The sequence below is a fragment of the Peromyscus californicus genome, unplaced genomic scaffold, assembly GCF_007827085.1.
Source record: "Peromyscus californicus insignis strain IS unplaced genomic scaffold, ASM782708v3 Scaffold_8__1_contigs__length_139910024, whole genome shotgun sequence".
NCBI classification, from domain to species: domain Eukaryota; kingdom Metazoa; phylum Chordata; class Mammalia; order Rodentia; family Cricetidae; genus Peromyscus; species Peromyscus californicus.
The window spans coordinates 18,276,373-18,297,446 of record NW_026294606.1 but is presented as its reverse complement, the minus strand read 5'-3'; the positions used below and the strand labels follow the sequence as shown (position 1 = coordinate 18,297,446).

General features: G+C 43.5%; 1 long non-coding RNA gene across 1 annotated transcript; it reads right to left on the bottom strand.

Annotated features, from left to right (window-relative positions):
• Positions 1-3,250: 3,250 nt before the first annotated feature.
• LOC128103040 (uncharacterized) lies at positions 3,251-18,961 on the bottom strand. The gene is made up of 3 exons (XR_008215621.1): positions 18,816-18,961; positions 14,165-14,281; positions 3,251-3,337 (listed from the first exon to the last, which is right to left on the bottom strand). It is a non-coding gene; the product is annotated as an uncharacterized LOC128103040 (long non-coding RNA).
• Positions 18,962-21,074: the final 2,113 nt, after the last annotated feature.

Here is a 21,074-nt window from a genome sequence, read left to right as displayed (position 1 = left end):
ATTTCTAGCTGAGAACAGGAAGGAGGGGAACTCTCTCTGAGTGAGAGAGCCTGTTTTGCAGTGATTAGCAGGCCAAAGAAGTTTTATTGGGCACCCAAGCTTAACAATACCTCTGAAATCTTCACCTTTATTGGGTCAACCTAAGAGATTTTTTTTTCTGGAAGCCACAGCAAGACTATCTCCATGGAGACAAACAGCACAGGATGCCACCCCTAGGTGGCCACTTCTCTCTATCTCGAGTTAGGCACCAGGGACTGAGAAGGAACCCATGTGGCCCCTACCCTTCTAGAGCATATGAGGGAAGGATAATGCGCTGTGCTGTCCTGGCTATGCAGATAATGCTAGGCAGGCAGGCACCTTCCACGTGCTGTTCAGGGCTCCTCGTAGGCTTGCATTTGTTTCCTACCCCACCTTGGCTCTCTCATCACTCACCACTGGAATATTCTGCACCTTCAGGCAAAGCTCGTCTCTCGACTAATTCTCTTGCCCATCTCCAGTCACAACAGACTTCCCTGTGTGTGATGCTGATGAGTCACAGAGGCTGAATCACGTTAGCAATAAGCACGGGATGATTAATGCCTATTGATTGGCTGGGCGTGCTGGAACCAGATGATTCTGAAGTCTAGACTAGTTCATACTGTCCCCTAATTACCTGAAGGCGGTTGTGTGCTCTGGTGTCTAATGCTGCAGCAGACATTCCAGGGAACGCCCTCGGTCACCATAACTCCAATTAGATGGTGTAAATCCCCTGAAGGCATGTACCAATGATGTCTTCACAGGCAAGACCAGTCCAGGTCTTAGACAGAGGTCAACTGGAGACCACACTCTCCTTCCTTTTGATGGAAGGACATGGAATTCCCCATTTCTGAGGGAAATTTGTTCACTTATCAACTGAGAAAACTTCCTGGGAAAATATTTTATTTGATTTTTCCCTTTGACGAAATGTAATGTTAAAGATAGTCTTCTAACAAAGGACTCATATCCCATGATTGATTGAAATGTCCAGTACTATGTTTAACTAATTATTTAAACCCAGACGGTATGCTTACACAGTGATAAAGACAACATTTGCTAAAGGCATGTCAGTCAGGCTGGTCCACTTAAGATCTATCACATTGAACTCAATATGACTTTTGTTTTTTGAGGGGGGGTTCTATTGTTGTTGTTTGCTTGTTTATTTGTTTTTTAGATAGTTCCCTACATAGCCAAGAATGACCTGTTGATCCTCCTGCCTCAGCCTCCTTTAGTGCTGGGTTTATAGGTATGTACTACCACATCTGGTTTACTATGATATTTTGACCATCATGGCTGTTTAATATACACGGCCAGATGGGAGGATAAGGAATGCGCTCGGGGTAAGCGTAAGCTTCAGGTTATGTCTGGGTTGATGTTTTCCTAGATCTCTGGATAATCCTAGGATGACTTCATGACCTTTTATCTTTTTCATGCTTGGGATGTGGAAGTTAAGAAGTGCACATGAGAACACCATGCCTGTGTCAGGCAGCAGAGCAAGTAATACCCAAATGATACAGCATGGTGAGAGGGCACCGGGCAGTCTCCACAGAGCGGGGCGTGAGTGGAAAACCTGGCAGTCAGTCCCAGCCCAGATCAGAATGTGGATAGCAGGCACTGGCTGGCTGGTTTGGTTGGTTTGGTTGGCTGTCTTAGAATAACACACCTTTAAAAAAAATGTGTTCATTGTAGTAAGTGTGACGCTGAAACTGGTACAAAGGTGAATGTCGATGTCACTTTGATGTGACCCAGCGATGCCACGGTAACCTGTTGCCCTTTATCACCGAAAGTGGTTTTTGAGCACCCTATGCGTGTGAAAACAACAGGAGCCCTTTGTGTCGTCAGTTTCAGAATCTGTGGGTTCAGCTTCAACAGATTTTCCAACCCTGGAAGGAAAGGCTGGGAAAGAAATTGTGTCTGCACACTGAGCATGCACAGACCTCCCCTCCCACCTTGTCATCACTAAACAATGTAGTATGACAAGTGTTTGCATAGCATTTGCATGGTATTAGCCCTTGTGAGAAACTTAGAGATTAGTTAAAATGCATGGAAGGGCTAGGGATACAGTTCAGGGGCAGAGCACTCACCTAGCACGCATGAGGCCCTGGGTTTGATCCCCAGCACTACACACACACACACACACACACACACACACACACACACACACACACACACATAGGCACACAGGCACACACACACACACACAGGCACACATGCAAGCAAGCCCCCAGTAAATGCTTTCTTTTATAAGAGTTGCCTTGGTCACAATGTCTCTTCACAGCAATAGAGTATTGAGTAAGACAATGTATGTGGGTTATATTATATTTTAAAAAAAAACCACTGTGTCACTTTATATAAGAGACTCGAGCATCTGAGCATCTGTCCATTTTGGTATCCATGGGGTTTTATTAGACTTATATTCCTGTAGAGATGGCGAGATCTACAGCTATAATCTTTTACAAACCATTCTTTTTGTTAAACAATATGCAGAGAGATTCCCTGTGATTCTTTCCCTACATAATTTGAAGTCCTTCTGTGACTTGCTTTTTAATGGTGTCATAATGTATTGTCCAGTGGCTACACCACATTGCACTTGTCCAGTCTCCTAGGACAGGATGCTAGAATCGTTTTCAGTGTTCTACTGATATGCACAATGTTGGGATAAATATAATTGTCTTTAACTATTTGTATATATCCCTGATGATTTCCTTAGAAAAGACTCTTAGAAATGAAAGGGCAACATTATAGGCATGGCTTTCCAGGATAGGTAACTGAGAAAGTGTATTTAAGCAATGCTTGTGATTTCATTGCAAGGGCCTTTTATATTATGTAAACATCTACACTAGAGATAAATATCCATCACTTTGAGTCTGGCAACAGGAAGTCTTCCCAGATTTTGGCTGCCATTTTGTAAACACCAGGAAACTTACTCTGTAGGGGGCAGACACAATGAGATAGAGTCTCACCTGTCTCTAAGATGCACAAGCAAATCTTCACTACCTTGAATTTGTGCCTTTCAGCTCTTTACTGGACTGTGGTTTCACAGAGCCAGAATTACAATTTGGGGCTGATATAGAATCAAACTAAAGTAAGTTTGATCATAGAGTTGGTTTGATACCCTTGGTGATTCCTGGTCATCTTAGATACAAAATATGGACAATTTCAGAACTTAAGGATTCATGTTTCAACTTTCAATCATTCTTAGTAACAAGATGAAATTATGCATCATTGGCTGTAGCCTACCTGGGACAGGAGGCATTGTCTTTGTCCTGCATATCCATCCTGTATATGTTGCCAGCTTTGAGTTGCTTAGTAGCCTCCGCAACTGTCAAGACAAATCATCATAGTATCACAATGATGGCATTCAAGTAACCCTTATCTGGTTTAATATGGTCTCAAAGTGGACCAGTATCAACGATGGTGATTTGGATACCTTGATGCTCTTCTTCTAGGGGGAAGGTGAAAACAGAACTTAATAAAGAAAACAAATTATATATGCACACAGTAGAGTTAACTATTTTGCAAGAGAGATCACATCACTCTATCGTATTACTTGTTACGGGGGTACCTGAAGAGAAAAACTCCAGAAAGGCATGAATAAGTAGAATGAAGACTTTATAACCACTGGCAAGACTGTCCCAAGCAGCTCAATGGGAAGTAGCCTCGACCTCCAGTTGGTTTGAGTTTTTAAGGGCAAAAAAATGCAATTGTGGTGTGTACAGAAAAGCAGCTCTGGACATGTACAGCAAGCATAGCATTGTTTACAGAAGCTGGGACAGAGCAGTTAAATGGTCAGGCAGTTAACCTTTACCTCAGGGCCACCTTGTACAGGAATTTATGGCTGGTACAGAGACCCATTTATCTTAGGACTTTATGGCAATTTAAAGTATTCTTATGAATACTTTACTGAGAAGGCATAACTACAGTTCAGTGACCCACTACATACTAGCTATTGTTAACTTATTACTGTGTCTCATTATAAATTGAGCTTTATCAGGAGTTTTTGTGTATTTACAGGATGAAACACAACAGATACAGGAGTCAGCACGAGCTGTATGTTTCAGGCTTCCACTGGGAACTTGGGAAGTACCCCACATAGAGAAGGGCAAAGACACTTTGCATCAATGTGTCAAAATATGTTTTGTCTCAGCTACATACAAGGTATATTGCTTTTAAAATGTGAGTTACAACTTCCGCTAGAACACTCCATCTTGGAAGTCCTATTTAGGGTTACACTGTCACCTGACTGTCAGCGGAGGACACTAATGTTCTCATATATGTACCAGGAAGTATGCCTCTGAAACGACGCGGCATGGGTGCTAGGACTGTTCATTCATCCTGTTCCCTCAACAGCTGGCTAGTGCGTGTCTGTTCCAGACTTAGAACGTGATTGGCCCAGTACCCTCCAGGCTAGAGTGTAGTTCAGGGACAACATGGATGAAGGCTTCATCAACGAGGATGCTAACTGTGGAGGTATTGTGTTCCCCAAAATATTGTGTACCTTAATAAGCTTATCTGGGGTCAGAGACAGACAGCCACTAGATACAGAGGCTAGAAAATGGTGGCACTCACGCCTTTAATCCTAGCATTCCAGAGACAGAAATCCATGAATTCAAGGATACAGACAGGCATGGTGACTCATCACACCTTTAATCTCAGAAAGCAAGTCTTTAATCCCAGGGAGTGGTGGTAGAAAGCAGAAAGGTGTATAAGGCGTGAGGATCAGAAACTAGAAGCATTTGGCTGGTTAAGCATTTGCCTGGTTAGGCATTTGGCTGGTTAAGCATTTGGCTGGTTAAGCATTCAGGCTTTCGAGTAGCAGTTCAGCTGAGAGCCATTGGGATGAGGACACAGAAGCTTCCAGTCTGAGGAAACAGGACCAACTGAGGAACTGGCAGGTGAGATAGCTGTGGCTCGTTCTGGTACTCTGACCTTCCAGCTTTGACCCCAATAACTGGCCTCAAATTTGATTTTATTAATAAGAACTTTTAAGATTCATGCTACAGCTAACGATTATGGCAAAAGTAAAATGAACCAGTGGCTTGATACTTTTTAATGTCTTCTATCCCTGTCCCTTTCCTTCTTCCACATCAGAATTTCCAGGAAAAGCTCCAGGTTGGGAACAAAATGTCAGTTGAGGAATTCCTGAAATGGCACATGCTGGAGCAGCTTATCTGTTGTAACTGCTCCTAGGGATAGTAGAGCTAGTCCAAAGTACACACCGAGGCCACTTACTATTGGTTGAAATATGCAAAAGGTGTAAATCAAGTTAATAAGCTATAACTGAAAATATAACTTCAAATGGACCAAGTTGGAAGAAATATGTAAAGCCAACTGGGCTTTACGTGTTGGTAAACTGAGAGATTATTAAGCAATGGGCTGTAATGATTAGTTATACATGGGGCCTTCTGGATGAGCTGGATGAGGATGGAGAAGTGAGAAAGGAATACACAACTGCTCCACAGAAAATAGAAATGGTCTCTGGGAATTGTGTCCAATGGCATTAGAGTCTTTTACTCTTCGATGAGATACATGTTGAAAACGATGACATTATATCATTTTACATTCGATCTGACTTTCTGTTCTTCAAATTTCTAAACTCATCACTTGTTGCTTAGGTAATTTGAATGAAAATTAACTAGAAAGAAAGAAGACCAGAAAGCCACTTTGGAATTAGAATGTGCCCCGTAGAGTGGGACTTCTAGGAAAAGGTTAGGGTTATTTGTTTTTGTTTGTTTGGTTTTGGCGCTATATGAACATGCTGTACAAAGTTAAAGACCTGACTAAAGTTCAGCACTCAGACACCACAGTCATCACAATACTGCAAACAGCAAACCAGTGGTTTAAAAGAGAACATGTCCAGACACAGATCACGGCACCCGGCCGTTTTAGACCCAGCTTTACAGGTAATCAAATATTGATTTTTCAGTGACCTGGACATTTAAGAATCTGGATTTTTTCTATAATAAGAGATGAGTCCCATTGTTTAAAATGCTTCTTGTCAGCTCCCCCACCTTATCTTTATAGCGATCTCAGAAGATGCCCTCTCCTACTCCAGGTACAGCAAACAAGGCTTGAATATCGGACCCACTCGTCACACACAGCGAGTGCCTGGAGGAACAAAGATCCTAGCATACTTCTCTTGGCTCTCGGTCCTGTTCCCTAGCTATGAATACACTGACACAGTGAATTTTCTGGAATGTCCATTCATTTCTCAGAAAAATTTGTTACTGTTCCTAGTGGTTTTCAATGTGTGTGTGTGTGTGTGTGTGTGTGTGTGTGTGTGTGTGTGTGTGTGTGTGTGTGCGTGTGCGTGCGTGTGCGTGTGTGTGTGTGTGTGTGTGTGTGTGTGTGTGTGTGACATATATTTTTAAAAGGTGGCCAAAGGTTCTGGATGAGCCATTAATGAGCCCCTAGGACCCTTTTAGGAGATACTCAACTCCCTTATAAGTAATTCTCAGGCCAATATCTTTATAGAAATGGCTAGTCAGTCCTAAGGACCTTTAGAGATGCCCCCTAAGCTAACGTCCAAGGGTATACCAAGTAGGGAGGAAATGACGATAGCAGTTACCTCCGGGACTCCATTGCTTTTTTGTTATGGTTATGGCCTAGACTGCTTAAAACATACATAAATACTGTGTTCCTCTAATGCTAAGTACTGAACAGTTCTTCCAGCTATTAGTGTCGTGTAATAGCCAACAGTTTGCACAGATTATAGAAAAAGTACACTTGGTAAAGGTAGTTTGACTTTTGGTAATACATGTGCTTTACACATAAATCCTTTTAACTCTCAGGACACTGTAGTTTAAAATGTAGTTTCTCCATTGGGGCTGGAGTTACCAGCAGTTACCAGCACTTGCACTTAATCGTAAGGACTGGAGTTTGGATCACACCCCACCATCCATGCCCGGCAGATCACAACTACCCATCACCTCTACACACACACACACACACACACACACACACACACACACACACACACATGCACGCACACGCATGCACACACACACGCACCTTTCAGTATGTTTCTAGCTACTTATTGTGGGTTTAGTAAGATACAGAGAGAGTAAAAGTCAAACAACTTCCCACCCATATCCTACAACACGCAGGCCAACAGCCATGGGGACTTGAAGCTGTCCTGTCCATGGCCATTAAAGAAAATTCACTGTGACTTAAAATGATAAAAGTAAAACTCTGTTTATCTGGATTTAAACATGGTATAACCTATTCATGAGTTGAAGTATGACCTGATAGCTAGAAATACGTATACGTTTTAGGTTACATGTACTGGCCAAAAAAATATGAGCTTGATTGCAACCCCACCCTTATTGTGCACACATCTATGTTGTTTAATGTCAAAATGTACCTGAAAACCTGGAACTTCATGAAAAAGTTTTTGCTCAGTTAAAAAAATAAAAAATGAACTATCCTGCTTCTAACAAATATTCAAAGAAGCAGTTAAGCCCCCAAGTCAACAGCATCTCTGGTTTACTTGGAAGAGGCGTTTGATCCAGCATTGAGATTCATCTCTGAGCTATTTTATCTTTAACAAAGCAGAAAAATTTGAAGAATGAAAGATATTGTTTCAGTTTTGGAGGCCTTTAATAATTTCATGGAAGACCTTGTTTTTTAAGATCTGAAGATTCTTCAGTCATGGCAGAACTGTGGGTCAGTGAGAATCTGCATGCTTTCAGGCTTAATTGCTTCAGCAAGTGGTGTCCTTGTGCCCTGGTGCCATGGAAAACCCAACCCCTGGTATCAAATCACAATTCTATTGTCTGCTGAACTTGGCATACCATTGGTTACTGCCTCTCCTGGTCTGGGGTTTTAAGTTTGCTGTTGAGTCACAAGGAAGATAAACACAGCATGAATAGCAAAGATGTCAGAGAAAGTCATTGAGTGATGTGTCTCATCACCAAGGTATAGAAGAATGTACAGGGTAGGTGGTACCCATTGTACTGCTGGAGAATTGCCTGAATACTTGTACCTCCATTCAGAGAGCTGGAGTCACCTGAGTGAGGTCAAGGTGAGTGCTGGAGTCTCCAGAATGGAGATACCTACTTGCCTTTGTCTACAATGCTTGGCAAGGACATCCGGGTTTACTGTTTGATGGCAGCAGCACTTGGATCCGTCCACACTCCATGTTCTATGTGGTGGCTCCAGGCTGGGGCACAGGCTGTGCTTTTGGAGGATGAATAAGAGACCAAAAAGGATTCCCAAGAATCTCACACCCTTGTAGCCTTCTTACTTTAAAAAAGTCTCTCTGACCTTTCCTGCAGTACAGGAATACTGACTCAGTATTCGCTTTGTCTCAATCTCTTTTGACTGAGGCATTCTGAGGTACACATATGCCCTCTGTTTGTTTATAAACACAAACAGTATCTTAGTATCGTGATATCACCTCACCGTTGCCATGGTTGGAGATTTAAAAAGCACAGACATCAGGCCTCTTCCTCTCAAGGGCAGAACCCTCCGGTGTCATAGTCGAAGATGTTTTCTGCTTGCCCATTTCTTTATTCTCGACTTTGGCATAGTCATGTTGATACACTAGTGTAATTAAACTGTCCTTATGGAGAAATGAGCAGATGCCTCATATTGAGATTAAAAAGGAAGACCTCTCTCCCTCAACAACAGTAGAAAATAATTGTAGTAAAAAGCTAGCAGTGAATCTTAGCATTCCCAGTGGGGGGTTGTAATTGAACCAGAACTGGTAAGGCTGGTGACAGGGATCCTTTGGTAAAGTGCTGACTTCACAAGCTTGGGGACCAGAGTTTAATTTCCAGTGCACAAGGAAACAGCCAATGTAATGGCACATGTTTGTACTGGGGTTCCCGGGCCAGGCAATCTAGCCTAATCTGGAAGTCCCAGGTGCCAGTGAGGGACCTGGTCTCAAAATAATAATAATAATAATAATAATAATAATAATAATAATAATAATAATAATAAAAATAATGTGGAAGGCTCCTGAGGAAAGATGCCCAATGTTGACCTCTGGTATTTATGTACACACACACACACACACACACACACACACACACACACACACACAAAACCCTCTAAAGAAATCTGTCAGCTTTCCATGCAGTATTTGTGTGACATTGGAGAGATATTAATGCATCTGTCACTTTAACTGGGCACCAACCACTCAACAAGCTAAAAGTAGCTATCTATATCTGAATCTTTGAAAGTTTTCTTAGCCATTGACTCATGTTTAATTCTCTCCGTTGATGGCAACCTGACTTTTAGCCACACAAACAACACACCGAGATACACAAAATTGGTCGCTCTCATTTTTATAGTTGAAGGATATATTTAACAAAAATCTATAATTTTCCAGAGGCATAAATTGCTAAACTCTGCATTTGGGCTGTTTAAAAATCTAATAGTATTGGAGTGACTTCTCAAGGCAAGCTGTAAACCCAGGCACAGTTATTTGGGCAGAGCAGACACAATTTGCAGGGCGATTTAAGCACAATTATGGCTCATAACTGTCAACAAATAACATGGCACCTTACTCCCTTCGCCAGGAAATTTGAATTTCAGGTGTTGGAGTTCGCTAGGGAGCCACTCCATCTGCTAGCCTCTCAGAGTATAGACACGTATGTCAGGGCTTGTCCCTGTGTTCTAGACTTTCCGCATAACTTCTTCCCACATTTAACTGGAGGGTCTGGTAGCAGCACAACCTGGCGGGGACGGGGGCATGTTTTCAATTGCCTGTGAACGTGCAAAGCATCTTTCCTGGCTTGGTGGTGGGCAGGGCTTCATCATCCCCCCCCCCCCCCACACACACACAGACACTGTATCTCAGGTGAGTGAACAAGCAATGTGCTTGCTATGCAAATAAAGAGTCCAGGGTCTCCTTCCCAGCTCTGCAGCTCAGCAACTCCACCCACAAAGGTGTTCTGTGGTGAAAGACTGGTGCCTAGGCAACTATTGGCAGATGACCCAAACCTTAACATCCTCTTAGAATTTCCTAATGGCATACGGCCACAGGATAAGCCAGACCCTGCCATATCCTATGCATTAGCAGGAGGTGAAATCTAATTTTAAATTATTAATTCATCTGAGCTGTGAAGTTTGCGTGCGGGATGATGGAGAATGTAGCGTCATCACCTTTGTGCAGGCTCAATATAATTTATTCTATAAACGAATGGTGCATGTGGACAAGCTGTGAGCAACTGTAGTGAATTCAACACTCACATACTCATCCTCCAGGAGTTCCCATGATACTAGGGGAGAAGAAGAAAGGAATTCTAAAGCATCATTTGGGAGTGTTAAGGGAAGTTCCTTGAAAAAGCCTTATTACCTACATTGAGGATTATGCAGACTGATTAAAACTTAGTGACTATGGGAAGTTGTAATGTTGCAGATCAAGAGCCAAGATTATCATGGGTTATCTTTAGTCTCCTTAGCCATCTATCACCTACCTAACCACCTGACCGACATCTTTTGGAATGTGTTAACTTAGGAGACTGTTGGCTTTGACTAACCCAAATCTCAGAATGGAAACAGCTTGCACCTGAAACCAATATCAGAAATTTCCCTGCTCTGCTGGACATCTACTCAATATCCTTACCAACACACTTGCCAAGCACCTTGGTTTCTAACTTCTGTTTGTCCCATGACTGTAAAACTTGTGTAACAGCTTCCCCAGGAGAACCTGTCACATGGGGCAACCTGAATATGTGTGCCCCAGTCACAGTTCCTCATATTCGGCACAGAATAAACTCTCTTATTCGCTTTGAGCACGAGCTGTGTTTTGTGTCAAAAGCAAAAAGTAAGAACTTATAAAGTTAGAGTAGCAAACCCAAGGGCAACACAGTTAGGCACATCAGGATGCCAGGCATACCGAGACTGGGAGAACATCCAGGGAAGCCTCTGGGAGCCAGATCCTGAAGCATGTGTAGGTGCTGTCAATGAGAGTTAGGTGTGTGGGAAATACAACAGATAGAGGAAAGTGTGGGCTTAGAGGTCAAGGTCATGCAAACCACACCTACAAAGGGCGTTGCAAAGTCAAGTCAAGAACACAGGACTTGGCCTTACACTAAGGAGCATTAAGGGCCATGTAGATTCAAGATCAGTGACAGACCCCAGGGTGAACCTACTGCTATTATTCTACTAAACTGACCTCCTATGTTTCTGCGTCCTTAAGTTAATGCAGTTCTCAGACCCCATCAGAGAACATTCTTTGTGTGGTGTGTGGTGGGTAAGACAGACCCACAACTGGTCAAAATGCAAAGAGTAAATGTCAGCGGGGTATTCAGTCCCAAATGGGACATCTGTATCACACCCATGCCCCATACCTCAGGGACCATCTCAGAAGAAGGGACAGAGACATGGTGGTAGCCAGAGGCCCAGAAGGACTGTGGGAAACATTGTCTTCTGGACATGACAGAACTGCTGTATGCAAGAACTCATAGCAGCTGTGGTCACCTGCACAAGATCAAGCCAGTAAGCATTCCAGTATGGAGTGGGAAGGGGTTCATGAGCCCCACCCCTAACTGAGGAGCTATGGATAGTTGATGCCTTCTGGGGGAGGGAAAATCGGTTTTCTTTAAGGGTGAGTTTCCCTGGATGTTGACCCCAGTAGATGACCCTGAATCCAGAAGGGTATGGGCAGCACAAATTGAAGCCCATGAGTTATTAAATTTAAAAAAAAGTGTGTGTGTGTGTGTGTGTGTGTGTGTGTGTGTGTGTGTGTGTGTTTTAAGAGCATATAAAGTTGGAATGGGTAGGGAGATGGGGTAGATCTGGGAAGAATCAGGGGGAGGAGTTGATGGTGAATATGATATATATTCACACATCATAAGACAGTCTCAAAGAATTAATAAAATACTTTTTAAAAAGATCAGTGAGTCACTAAGTCTGGATTTCTAAACCATTCTACACTTGGAGTTAATTTCCAACAGTGTGAATTACCTTCCATTGCAAAACACGGCCCCCCTGGATGGGCACATTGCTGTCTTTCTCACTGTAGGAATACCATTATGTGGTGGTATTTTACTTGTACTGAAATGTGATTTTAATTGTATGTTAATAAATAAAGTTGTCTGGGGGTCAGAGCTATTAGAGCCATAGCAAGTGCGTGGCGGCAGTGGCGCACACCTTTAAGGACCTGGAGGGCGGTACATTCAGGCAGTGACAAGGCAGTCACATGTTTGGGTTTACAACCAATGAGAAGGCAGAACAGCTAGACTATATAAAGACACACACAGGAAGTAGGTCCCCTTTTCGGAGAGCTCTCTTGGCTGAAGAGGATCCCTGAATCAGGAAGGGTGAGGCTCTTAGCTCTGACCTCTTGGCTTTCTTCTCTGAATCGGCTCTGTGTTTCTTATTTAATAAGACAGTTGGTTGCATCTACACCATTATTTTTAATATGCCAATGCATACTGTCCAGTTTTAAGTGACTACAACACATACAAAATGATAATGATAATAACAAACACTCATGAATGTAGTGCTTACTGGAGACCAGAAACTATCTGAACTTTTAGAAAATGATCTAACATAACCCCTTTGAAATTATTTCTACATCACCCAAAAAGGTATAAATCATTCTCTCTGGGCCTGTAAGAAGGAAAGGGTAGTCTCAAAATTGCAGTCTTAGCAACTGTTCTCCTCACCAGAAACATAATATGTGATCTGTTGTACCACAGATCCACCTCTGAAGACTGTCTCTCTAGATCATTCTGCTGTGGAATTATCCTTTTGTACACTGTGAAGACATGCTGCTCTCATTGTTAATAAAAAGCTGATTGGCCAATGACTAGACAGGATTTTGGGGGCAGAGAGAATGCTGGGAAGAAGAAGGGCAGAGTCTGAGAGGACGTCATGAGACACAGAGCATTGAGCAATATGGGAAGTACATGTATGAGGTAAATGAGCCTCAGGGCAGTACACAGATTAATAGAAATTGGTTGATTTAAGTTATAAGAGCTAGCTAAAAACAAGCCTAAGCTATCAGCCAAGCATTTATAATTAATATTGAGTCTCTGTGTGGTTATTTGGGGAGCAGCTGGTGGGACAGAGCTGGTCGCAGTCTAGATGGAGAAATCCACCTATATTACCCTTCTCTTGCAGCCCCTCTGCCACCTTCAGACAGAAAAAGTGAATGATGGCATCAGAAACATTCCTCAAAATTAGTTGGGAAGCATTTTCACTAGAATGATTGATTTAGTTTTCTAGAACTTTGTCTGCATCAGCCAGGCCATTATAGAACAAGCTTGGTTGTGGACACTATGAGCCAATTTGTGTGAACAGAGCAAGTGGACATCAAGTTAGTCCCTGGTCAAATAGGTCAATGTCATATTTTGGTAGAGTGCCTCCAAGAATTTCACATTCAACTCCAGGAAAATGCTGGGAAGACACTTAAAAGCACAACACTGGAATGTCTTCATCTTAATGAGACTTGGAAAGAGTGAACCAAAGCTGGATGGGAGAGCGTGAAACACAGGGCACAACAATAATTTTCCAATACGTTTGGGCTGGGCTGGGCTCTAGACCACTGGACCATGGACATATCTGACCTATGTTACAGTATCACACGCAGAAATGGAATTGTATCCTAGCTAAACAACCAAATTTGCTTCTTCAATGCCTACTACCTCTCTTAAGTAGATTTTACCACAGCACATTCTCATTTGGAGAATGACCTGTCTTCCTAAGCTCATCATGTGTGATGGAGGGTTAGAGGGAGATAACGCTGAGCAATTATTAGTTGAATGCTTTTCCAGGCTGACATTTCTAAGCCTATGCAGAGAGCCCACAACTTGCAGTTTAAGAATGTTTCAGCCCAACTCCTTGAGTATGTGACTGTCGACACACTAAATGACGGTACTGAGTCACTCTTTACCCTGGAACCAAGGCTGTATTCTTAGTTGGTGTTGCTCTCCAGGGTCTGGGCGTCCTTAAAAAGAATCTGCCTCTTCCTGAACTCCTGGGAGCATCTCCATTCCGTCCCTCTGGAATCCCAGACAGCTGCTCAATCGAGACAACTGAAAATGATGTGCGTCTGTATTGGTGGAAGAAGCCCAGGAGGCTGAAGAAAGCCGAGCGCCTCCCCGGTGATCCTTGGATTGCATGTCTTACTCATGGGACAGACTGGAGCTGCAGGAGAAAGGGAAGCTGGCTCGTGCCCAGAGGCCAGGCCTACCTTCTGTAGTCTGCAATCCTCGGTAGCTTGGATCCTAGGCATTCGGTTACCATTTCTCCCCTCTTCATCTTGTGTTGGAGTCCAGGTGGTGAAGACATTGCTGACATTTAAGCACATCTGGTGCAAAGAGAGAAGCACAGAGGACAGTGAGGAAATTTCAAACCAAATTTCAGGATGGAGTTCACAAAAGCGGACCCCACCAGTGAGGTGGTGTTTCTAGGCCTCACTGAGAAGAGGCATCAGAGAAGGGGTGGATGAGGAAAGGATCATATTGTTACTCTTTCCAGACTGAAACCTCCTCCTGCCCAGATCAGTCTGGAGGTAGTGTGTGAGGCAGGCAGGCACTCAGCCATCTTCCCTCACTTAGAAGAGTCTGTTCGCTCAGGCTTTAATTACGTGGATTCATAATCACATATTTGTTAGGCCCAAGCGTTGGGGCTGGCTGGGGATGTAGCTTACTGGTAGAGCACATGCCTGACAGTCAGGAGGTTCCAGGGTCCATTTCCCAGCAAAGCAAAATGAATGAATGAATGAGTGAATGAAGCCAAGTAAATAAGTGTGGCCCCAGCTTCTGTTCTTTTGTAAAAATTCATGACTTCCCATCTTCCTTCTAACTGCTGTTGCCACTGCCTGCAGGCTGAGCTGGGATCAGCTTTTTTCTTACCATCGTTCATGTGCAAAAAACAAAAAAAACAAAACCCTGTTCATTTTCTGAGAAGCACTTTACATTTCTATGGCACAGGAAAAGGGATGTTCCCTCAGGATGCCTTTATAGACGATCACTCTCATTGTTTAACAAGCTTCTCATTGTTTGTGATTTTCATTTCCCTCTATAGTTCAGGGCACTTTGGAAAAATAATTCTATTCAGCACTTTTTCACTCATAATTCAAGCAAAAAAGAGTCACGCGGCATAATAAGGATAATTAGCGCGACTGAAAATAATAAGCCTGGCCTCACAGAGGCCCCTCCGTGCGCACAGTATCCATTTGTCGTTTCTTGTGTACTCTCTGTCAAGGCTAATTACTACTCGTGTAATTAGTAACCTGTTGAAGGAACAAAAGAAAATGCAGCGCTGTCCTTAAATAAATAGCACTATTTCTTCCCGTATCATCTCAATAAAACCCATCTGGAGCAGAGTCCATGCTCACAGTCACACAGCGAGCCACTGTCCTTCATCCTCAGAAACACAATTAGCTCTCAGAAGAACAATTTTCAGTGTGTACACACAGGAGGAGGGAGAACTTCTCTAATAAAGATAGCTGGGAGCGATGATCTCATGTTTAATAAGGCTCAACATTTATACCGCATTCTTCCTTTTCATTAATTTGTTAACCTTGGCTCAGTGTGGGAGCAGGCGCTCTGTAAATGACCATATGCTTCCCCTGCTAATGTGTTTTAATCCAGACCAGCAGACACCGCCTTCCTTCTCAGAGGAGAGATCCGCTGATGACACCCAGCCAGAGTGCAGAAAATAAATATAGTTCCCTTTCTTTCCTATGGGTGACGTGATGCATGCTGGGAAGGATTCAAACAGGTTCCAGTTGTCATCTGTGGCTGCTGTGGAGTTTTCTTGCTCTGGGACTCTGCTATACCTGATCATTTGGACCAAAAGAAGACAGTGGACTGAATTTTCAAGATCATAAAACTGCTGCCAAACTGACTTCTGGGACCTCAGAAATATCACGCTTACAGAGAAGAGGGTTCATACCAGACACAGATGCCCTGCCATGGTCTGGGAGATAGAATTGAGGGGTCTACCACCAAGGTACACCCCTACCCTGTTTTATTTAGAAACAAGGTCTGGTGGAATACCCAGGCTGGCATCCAGCTAGCATCCTTCTGCCTCAGCCTCACAAATAGTTGGAATGGCATGTGTTGGCCACCAAGCTCAGTGATTTCTGCTTTGCTAGCAGCAGAGGTACAGGCCATAGACACAGCTCCATGTGGCCATCTGTAGCAGCCAGAGAAGTTCTTTTATGAACTTCCTTTTGTTGTAGTGGTTTGAGTGAAAAATGTCCCCCATAGTCTCCAGCATTTGAACACTTGGACCCCAGATAGTGGCACTGTTTGGGGGAGGTTTTGGTGGTACAGCCTTGCTGGATGAAGTTCGTTTACTGCAAATGGCACATTGTTTGTGAGATTCCCAGGAAATCACAGCTTTCCAGCCGAGCAAGGATTAAGGCCATACATGCTTAGGCTTAGGCATCCATTGCTGTTTTAACATTCTTATTTGAATCTCAAAGAGATTCTCAAAGAGAAAAAAAAAAAGAATATTGTCTCCATCAGGCAAATGCCACTGCAAATGTTGTTAATCAGGCTGGAATTCCTGCTGGCAGACTTCATCTGGGTTCCTGTTCTCTTGATGTCCCATTTCACTTTGATTGGGGTGGTTCATCCTTTATCAGGAGAGAGAAAAGACAAGAAATCCCGGGGAAGACATTGCTGAGTCATTGTTAGGAATCTGTAGAGAGTAAGGAAGGTCCAAACACTGGGGTGTTCTGATTATCAGAGAACTGAAATTGAGTCCTGATCCAGATGCTAGAATGGATTGTTTCTGTGAGGAACAGTCTTTTCTATTGAACAGGTTAAACTCTCCATTCTCACAAGTGAATTTACATTTCAGTTTTCTGAGAAAGGCAAAGCAGGTGTTTCTCCCAACAAAGGGCCATTCATCCACAAGGCCCTTACATTTAGGGATGAGGGAGAGACCAAACACAGGGCCTTGGTCAGTCTCACAGTATCTCAAGGACAAATCCTGCAGCCCCTACTGAGTCACGTCCAGACTTGCCCAAGCTTGTGCAAGTATGTCCAAAAATGATAAGACTAACCTCAGCCAATTAAAAGTATACTGATGTAACTGCTGCTTGCTTAACCAGCTATGTATGAGATGACCTAACTGTCCCTAAAACTCCCCTCAGCTGTGCTTAAAGGAGCCTCCGTGCTCCCCTCAGGGCTGTTCCCAGTTTGTACAGGTGACTAACCCTGCATATGCTGGTGTAACACATGCTCTTTGACTTTACATACTATTTGAGTCTGGGGTCTTCCTTCAGCATTTCCTCAGACCCTACGCTATCAACAAGGGCTAGCCCACCAAGGGCCAGTTTCCACAAACCTCTCTCACCTTGTGACATCTGTTTCTTGCCTGTTTGCCCGACTCCTGCATGCCAGACATTCCCAAGACCGGACTCTATTCCACTCTCTCCCAGTCACACTGCTTATGGATTGGCTAATTGCATCATATTGTGAGGTCACGGTTCCACCAATGTGGTAAGACATAATCACCACCCAGCGCTAGGATAAAAGTCAATGAACTTACAGCCCTAGTGTGCTTGCTGTTCCAGGTTGGGTCATCGCAGAGCCTTTTTGCAAAAATAGTAATTGTCTTGGTGAGATAGTTTCACTTCGTTTGTGTCCCTTTGTGTCACACCAGTGGTGTTCTTTCTCCAACAGTATCACGAAAAGAATGGTGATGCGGCAGGACTAGCCCTGGTTCTCAAGAACAAGTCACGGCAGACACAGTTCTTTCGTCCATGACAGTGCCACCAGGGCTACAGACGAGGAAAGACGCTAGACTTTGGACCTTGTTCTCAGTCTTGATTAAGAGTATCACAAGGCGGGCCTGGAGAGATGACTTGGCAGCTAGGAGTCTTCGTTTTTCCTGCAGAGGACCTGGGTTCAGTTCCCAGCACCCACACTGGAGCTCACAACCATACAGTTTCAGGGGATCCCAGTGCCTTCTTCTGACCTCTGTGGGCACTGCATGCTCAAGGTACACATACATATATGCAAGCAAAATAATCATGCACACCAAATAAATAAATCTGAAATTAAAAAAAAAAAACCAGAAAGCTACCTCTAATATCCTTGTAGGAAAGACTGTAAATTATTCGCGGAGACTAAACACTGGGCACTAATATTAATTTTTAACTAGAAATGTTCAGAGAGAGAAAAAAGAAAGTGATGAGTTGATAGATATTGACATGCTATAAGAACCGGTGGAATAGATTGTCTGGTCTAAAACATTTCTTTTAATGGATATGTAATCATTATGTGTGTGGGGGGGGGGCGGGTTAGACTTCTAAATGAAAACAATGGACGGCATTTGGGTTAGAGCGGGGGAGGTGAGAGGGCTTTAGCCACCAGCACTGCCACTGCACTTCAGAGGTGTGATGGGCTCCTTGGAAGACAGCTGAGTCAGCTCCCCCCCACCCACCCACCCACACCACCACCACTGCATAAACTGTAAGGGGAATTTAAGCACCAGAAGGGTGGCTGGCTAATATGACTTCTGTGGAATCTGCTTCTCAACAGAACAGAATCTTACTGTTGACACAGTGTCTCCATTCTTGTCTTGAATCCTTCCTGACCATCTGAAATTGAGGGTCCATCTCAAGCTCAGAGGAACTCTTGGAGAAGGGGCTGGGGACACTGTGGGTGGATGTGAGCTAGGGCTCTTGGGGAGCTACCTAAAAGGGAAGGAGACACTATATGTATTTTTTTTTTAATCTTGAGGGTTTCTAAAATTATCTTGAAAAGATCTTGTTGAAAGAAGAAGTGGAGGGATAGCCAGCACCTTATCAGAGGCCAAGTCTGTAACTGACCCTGAGCCACTGCACAGCAAAGAGGATGGAGGAGTGGACAGAGGCCTACCTTCTTCGATATAGGGAGAGCACTTCATTTTCAAGAAGAGGAACTTGTGGCTCAGGGAGGTGTCCCACAGCTCCCAAGTTCACAAAGCAGACTTAGGGCAGAGCCACATGAATATCAGCTCGACCTTCTGTCTCCTGGCGGCATCAGCAGGCCTTGGTATATACAAAGACACAGACACATAAACAGTCATCAGAGGTGTGTGCTTTACAGATGACATGGCACACTCTGTACCCCTTCCCATTGCCCTGGTTCCCATAATCCTCCAGCTGTAGGATTTGAACCCTCTGGGCTTTCCCTTTGACCCATCTGTATATCTCCTATTTACTATGAGTTTGAGACAGTTAATCACAATGCCAGTTCTTGGATTTTTTTTTCTCAAAACCAGGCTAGATGCTCAAGTGTATTATCATGGCCTGTCTGTCAGAAAGGCGAGTAAACTCATAAGAATTCCATATTCATTTACTACCAACTAGGCTGTGGTAAATGCCTGGAACTTAGAACAAACAATAGGAGAGCTCTCTCTCTCTCTCTCTCTCTCTCTCTCTCTCTCTCTCTCTCTCTCTCTCTCTCTCTGTGTGTGTGTGTGTGTGTGTGTGTGTGTGTATTCACATGCACATGCATGCATGAAGGCTAGAGATGAACTTAGGGTGGCCTTTCTCAGGAGCTTTTATTTTATCAATCGCCTGAAGCACACTCTGTGTGTGTGTGTGTGTGTGTGTGTGTGTGTGTGTGTGTGTGTGTGTGTGTGTATATATGTATATGTATATACACATACATATGTATATTCATTCATAGGCTACTTGAGCTCATGCAATCAAAGAAGCCTTCTTAAAGACAAAAGCTGAACTGAGCCACTGCTACGAGGTCATCTAGAAGGCAAGCCCGAGAAAAGGATGCCTGAGTGGCTTGTGAACCTAGCACAATCAAAGCACAGCCATTTAGCTGTAAACTGGCCCAGCCGAGCAGCCATGTGCTTTGTTTACTGTGCATATTCAACACTCTTTGTTACTCCTCTGTGGCCCACTACGCTGAAATGGACCTATTTTGTATAAATAAGAATTGGCTATAATTGTAGGTGGCTTCCAGTGGGGGAAGTCAAAGCTAGGTGAATCAAAGCAAGATAGAAACATCCATGAGAAAGGAAATGTGGAGGCAGTGTGTCTGGAAACAGTTGAGTTATTAGGCATACCACAAAGTCAGAAATCAAAAGTGAGATAATGAAACTCAAATGGGACCTAGTTTGCTTTGAGAACTAGCAGTCTTGTAGCTATAAGATGCTGAGCATCCAGACACCTTAGAACAGAGTTCGTCTTCCACAGATCACGTGTGGACTTCATGGTGGACCAGAGCCTGGGAAGAATTCACCAACTGAAAAAATAGAGACGAGCAAGGTGCTCAGGAGAGGAAGCGGAATTGATCTCTGCAGCTGTGGCTCCTGCTTCCATGAGCTCAAGATGCTGCAGCTGAAAATACTGGGGGGCTTGGAGAGATGGCTCCATGGTTAGCAGTGTGTGCTGCTGTTGCTCATCACCTGGGTTTGGTTCCCAGCATCTACGTGAAAGCACCCAACCATGTGGAACTCCTGTTTCAGGGATTTATTGCCCTCCTGTGGCCTCTGTGGGCTCCTGCACACATGTGGCATGCAAAAACTCACACAAGCGCACACATGTACATACAAATTACATATAATATATATTAAACAAAAACAGGTTAAAATATTTGGAAAAATATGTCTGCCCTGAATCTATCTGAACAATGGACTTTTCTTATTTTTCTAAACAATACAGTACAATGACAACTTACATAGAGTATACATTGGACATTATAAGTGATCAAGGGAGGAGAGACCATGTGAAAATTCTAAACCATTTCCTATGAGAAGCTCTCATTTCCCAAGGATTCAGGGACAATTGTTACAAGATTATAATGAAATCTATGGGTGTGATGCTGAAGGGTCATCTCTGCTGTTAAGAGCACTTCCTGCTCTTGTAAAGATTCTGGGTTTGGTTCACAACACTCACATGGTGGCTCACAACAGTCTATAACTAGTTCCAGAGGATCCATCCAATGCACTCTTCTGGGCTCCAAGGGCACTGAATGCATGTGGCACACATGCATGCATGCAGGCAAGCACTCATACACATAACAGAAAAATAAATAAACGTTGAAAAGAAAAAGAAACACTTCGAGGTTGGTGGTTGGGAAAATGGCTCAATGGATTAAACATTTGCCTTGAAAGTGAGGCCCCAAGCTGGAATC